This window comes from Danio rerio, chromosome 17, assembly GCF_049306965.1.
Source record: "Danio rerio strain Tuebingen ecotype United States chromosome 17, GRCz12tu, whole genome shotgun sequence".
Taxonomy (NCBI): domain Eukaryota; kingdom Metazoa; phylum Chordata; class Actinopteri; order Cypriniformes; family Danionidae; genus Danio; species Danio rerio.
The window spans coordinates 57,995,957-58,001,869 of record NC_133192.1 but is presented as its reverse complement, the minus strand read 5'-3'; positions in this window follow the sequence as shown (position 1 = coordinate 58,001,869).

Genomic DNA, 5,913 nt, shown 5'->3' with positions numbered 1-5,913 from the left:
GCTCTGCGCGCGCGTCTGAACGGCATGTCAGAGAAACTCCAGCACGTGATCAGCTGTTAATCATTGGTTCCTTCTCGACCGAACACACACTTGCTCAAGAAAACGAGCTCTGATATGAACATTGAACGCTATACTTAAAGGGATAGTTCACACAACAATTTAAATTTGCGCATTCTTCACTTGTACTGTCTGAGTTCCTTATTCTGTTCAACACAAATGAAGATATACAAGATTTTTTTTGTTTCTACTATAAATGACAATTTTCCATTATTCTTCATTATATCTCGCTTTGTGTTCAACAAAGAAACTCATCAAAGTTTAGAGCGGAATGTTTCATTTTTGGGTGAACAATCCCAAGAAGCCCTCTGCTGGCCACAAACCAGGGGTTTAATAATTATGGGGGCATTCAGAAATTCCAGACAGTCCTAATATGCACCCGTTGTGTTTGTATTAATTTATTTTGGCGATGTTCTTATATCACTCAACCTTATTGTCAACATCCTAATGCAATCTCTGGTCCCCTTTATATTAAGTGGCCTTAGTTAACATGTACCACCACTGAAATTAATCATTTAATACCGATTGTGTAAATATTTTACGTTGTACTTATGATTGATTAAACACCTGCATGTTTATACATCTGTAATTAAGTTCAAATTTGCACGGATGTAATAATAATAGTAAAACTCTATTTGTCAGACCCTCATCGTGCAAAATAAGTTAGAACATATGTAATTATAGGTATTATTTATACTCCAATGCATTTATTTGGGACCCCCAAATAACGTAAAGGGAAAGTTCACCTAAAAAAATAAAATTCTGTCATTATTTACTCATCCTTTACTTGTTTCAAACCTTGATGAGTTTCTTAAGATATTTTGAAGAATGCTGAAAATCTGTTAACCATTAACTTTCATAGTAGGAAAAACAAATACAATGGAAGTCAAAGGTTAGAGGTTTTCAGCTTTCTTCAAAACATCTTCTTTTGTGTGTTTAAGAGAAGTCTTTAAAGTTTGAAACCACCTTTGGGTGAGTAAATAGTGAGTAAATGTACATTTTTGGGTGAACTAGCCCTTTAATTCGATATATGATTTGATATATGTGTCATATATTAACATATTTGTAATTGCAATAGTTGAAAAAAACATGTAAATGTGCATTTTGCAATATTTTGATTGGATATTTTGGGATATTTTGATTTTGAATATGTTTTAAATATATTGAATCAAAATATGAAGTTGTGTGTCGTATGTAATTTTCATACATTTACATACATACACGGTTAACAATTTCCCGTAGAATCTACAGTAACTTACTGTAAAAAAAATCATAGCAAAAATACTGTTACATTAACAGCACCATTTAGCTTACTCTTAATGCGTTTACAGAACTGTATGTATATCTTTACTGTAAAATATACTGTAAGTTTAGTTAATATTACAGTAAAATACTGTTTAATTTAATGAAATCGTTAACAGTTCCTATATGAAAATATTTGTAATTCCAATAGTTTAATAAAAACAGGTAAATGCCCATTTTTGTAATATTTTAACGTTTTAAATATACGAAATCCAAATACGAACTTGTTTGTCATATGTAATAAGGAAATATTTCCATAAAGACACTGTTAAAAATTTCCCATGGAATCCCTGTAGAACCTACAGTAACTTACTGTAAATCAATTACAGCAAAAATACTCTATTTACTTTTACAGCACCATTTATCGTGCTGTATATGCATCTACAGTATTGTATGTAAATCCTTACTGTAAAATATACAGTAAGTTTCACAATGCAACTTTAAAATACAGTAACATACCGCATAACTGTCCTACAGTAAAACACAGTTCAAATTACAGTTAAATACTGTGTAATTTACAAAAATCATTGACAGTTTTAAATATCTGAAATCCAAATACAACCTTGTATGTCAAATGTAATTTGCATATATTTCCATATATACAGTTAACAATTTCCTATAGAATCTACAGTAACTTACTGTAAAACAATCATGGCAAAAATACTGTATTTACAGCACCATTTATCTTACTGTATATGTGTTTACAGTATGTATAGCTTTACTGTAAAATATACAGTAAGTTTCACAATGCAACTTTAAAATACAGTAACATACCGCATAACTGTCCTACAGTAAAACACAGTTCATATTACAGTAAAATACAGTGTAATTTACTAAAATCATTAACAGTGTGCATATATGAGCACATTTTTAATTCCAATGGTTGAAAAAACAGGTAAATGCCCATTTTTGTAATATTTTAACATGTTTTAAATATCTGAAATCCAAATACAATTTTGTTAGTCAAATGTAATTTGCATATATTTCCATATATACAGTTAACAATTTCCCATAGAATCTACAGTAACTTACTGTAAAACAATCATGGCAAAAATACTGTACTTACAGCACCATTTATCTTACTGTATTTGCGTTTACAGTATGTAAAATATACAGTAATTTTCACAAAGCAACTTTAAAATACTGTAACATACCGCATAACTGTCCTACAGTAAAACACAGTTCAAATTACAGTTAAATACTGTGTAATTTACTAAAATTGTTTAAATGTAAGATTTTTACTATATAAAATGATGAAAAACTGAATTTGGTAACACATTTGTCCTAATTTATGGGTTAAGTATTGAACACGTGTGGTGGTTTTCTCTTTTCTTCAATGATCAGCAAAGTCAAATGGTTTTGATTTCAGAAGAGTTCTTTATTGTCGACAACAAAGGAGAACTTTCAGGAGACCCCCAGTAGCATCTCTGTCTGAAAAATTCTGCCTCCCAATTGTCCTGGCCTGTTTAAATACACTTTGACAACAATTATTTTCCTTTGTTCTCCATACATTACACAAGATCCCTCCTAGTTTAACCCCTGACTCCAAATTCCACCTAGGTTAACCCCTGACCTAAATTTCCACCTAGGTTAACCCCTGACCCACACCTGGTGACTATACACCTTATCCATTTCTTGTGATATGGTAATTCTTCTAATGGTATGCAAGTCTACAAGCAGATTATACACATACAATTTGAATATATAGATTAACTTCACATTTTAAAGAATATAAAATCCACTTCACACGTTGTCATGTTTTTTTCCTGGGAATGATATTTCTAAAGGAGCTTCTGACGTGGAACTGAACCAGACTTTGGTAAAAACTCAAACGATACAAACATAAACATAAAACAAAACAAAACCAATCAGAAAAATAGTTGTGTGTAATAACAGTGGAATGCCAGAAGGAGAAAGAGCTGAACTACTGAAACATGTTTAACACTTTATATAAAGTCTTTATTGGTGCTGCAGCTTAAAGACGCCTCTCATGTGGAGAATGAAGTCACGTGCATTGCTCAGGTGTGAGTTTCTCACAGACTTCAACAGAGTGTCAAAATCCTGATGCTTCTGTGGGTCTCGTCTATCAAATCTGAGCTTTATTCTGCATTCTCTATTAGATTCGGGTCAGGTGATTGGTTGGGCCATTCTACAGCTTGATTTTCTTTCTCTGAAAACATCTGAGAGTCTTCTCGGCTGTGGAAATGTCCACCCTGGGTTCATCTTCATCATACTGCTAATGTAGATGTTGGACTGAAGCAGCTGATATTCATTTACACTGAGGAAGGGCAGAGGCTTGCTGAAGAACTACTGAGAGATTTCAGCTGCTGTCTGGGCTTTCACTGCCCAACTACACCTCCCTTTCTTCATGTGTTCAATACTTTTTCCCTGCGTCACTTCATTTTCTCACACAGAACTTCATTTGTAAACAGATTAGATTTCTTTTCTTTGCATAAATGGATTTCTTTGGTTGTTTCCAACATCTGGGGAAAATGTCAAGCCAACAGCACCTTTATAAAATATGCTTTCTGAGAAAAATGCTGACGTGTTCAATACTTATTTCCCCCGCTGTATACTGTTCTCTTGATGTGTTTCTACTGGCCATAAACATTAAAGCTGAAAAGGTAATGAAACTTTAGAGAGAATGTCTGTGGTACCAAGAAAGACACATGTCAGATCAGTTTAGTGGCATCATCTGTGAAATGACAACAAATGTAGTCAATAAACCCTCAGTATTAAGAGGACGCAAGGACCAGAAGAGACAAGGATGTCTGCAGGACATATCTCTGTTTTAAGCAACAAAAATCTATGAAGCCTCAGGACCGGATGAAATTGACAACAGACATATCACACGGTCACACAAAGATTATTCTGAATCAAGAACTGCACAAAAGCCTCATCAATGCATGTCTCCATATTCATGTTCCTGATCAGCATAATAGAGTATAGGTTTAGTTTAGATATTAGACCAGGGGTTTTCAAACTGGGGTCTGAGGACGCCTGGTGGGCCGCAAGAGAATGCTAGGGGGTCCGCGAAAAACTTGGCGGAAACGAAAAATAATTTTTATGAGATATTTTTTCCAATCCTAAATTTATTAATGACTATAAATTATTAATCTATATATAGTTTTATGATTTATATAAGTGGATACTTAATAGTATTGTTTTTATCCCAAAATCCTTTGCCCTCTTTAAGGCTTTGCATACAATTAGCGGCTGTAAGTGCGGTACAGATGATGGAAAGATTTTTAAAGAATCCCGCTCCCGCAAGCAGTTCATGCAAATCTGACTTGGCGAGGGTTAAGGCAAAAACCAGAAAATATAACAAGTCTTACATTGCGCTTGGTTTTACCTGCATGTTAAAGCAGGGAGTCGATATACCTCAGTGTGTTCGTTGTCAAGCGATTCTCTTCAATGAATGCATGAAACCATCCAAGCTCAAGCGCCATCTACATCAGAAACATCCCAATGAGGCAGAAAAATCGACAATTTCAAACATCAGGAGTTATGTTTGGCCTGGCAGGCTAGTATTTTTCAGCAGCAAGCATTAATCCCTGTGAGGTGTTTAAAATTATATATGTGGCATCACTCCACATGGCGCGTACTAAGAAGCCGCACACAGTTGGCGAAGCATTGTTATTATCAGCTACCAAAGACATCGTCAAAGAGTTATTTGGAGAGGAAGCGGCACGAAAGGTAGATTGTGTGCCTTTTTCACACAACACAGTAAGCAGACGCATACGTTCAATGTAAACATTTTGCAGTTTTCCATAAAAACAAGACAGGGGGAAAAAAACTAGAAAAAAAGGTTTAACTTTTCATCTACCACTGCCTCATTTAGAAAAGCTATCTTTTTCAGTTAATGTAAATATTTCATTGTTTTTAATTAAATTTAAAAAATTGAGAATAATTTTTGGCTTTAGTGAGTTGCCAACTAATAAAATAAATAGTTTTAAAAACAATACCATTTTGCATGCCTGTGAAATACAAACTATAGTGTCTTTACGCGTACAGAATTTTAGTTTGCATATTTATACTTGAAATATATAAGTGCTTTTAAACTTTAGGCAAAGGGGTCTCCTGCAAGAAATCATCATATTTGGGGGTCCCTGAGATTAAAAAGTTTGAAAACCCCTGTATTAGACAACCCAGGCTCATTCTGAATATGTATCCCTATATATATTTCTGGAGAGCGCCAAATACGTCCCGGGAGATACATTTCTTTGCAGTTTTTGTTTTCACAAATCCACCAGAGGCTGCTGTGTATGCTTTTTCAGATCTCAAATTTCCCTCGCGACCACTTTGTGGTGACACGGGCGAAGGTTTCGGAGGGGGTCTCTATTTCCACCTGGGGATACTCATCCCAAGGACCCCAGAGATAATGCAGCGCCCCTGATGCGATCCAAGACCTGTAAAGAGACGACCTCAAAGTTCCCATAATCCCGAACCAGGCCGTATATCCTGAGCAGCTGCTGTCATTATTATTATGTGATAAATATTTTAGTTTTAAAATTTCTCAAGTGCTGTTTAACAAAGATTTATTAACACATTTTA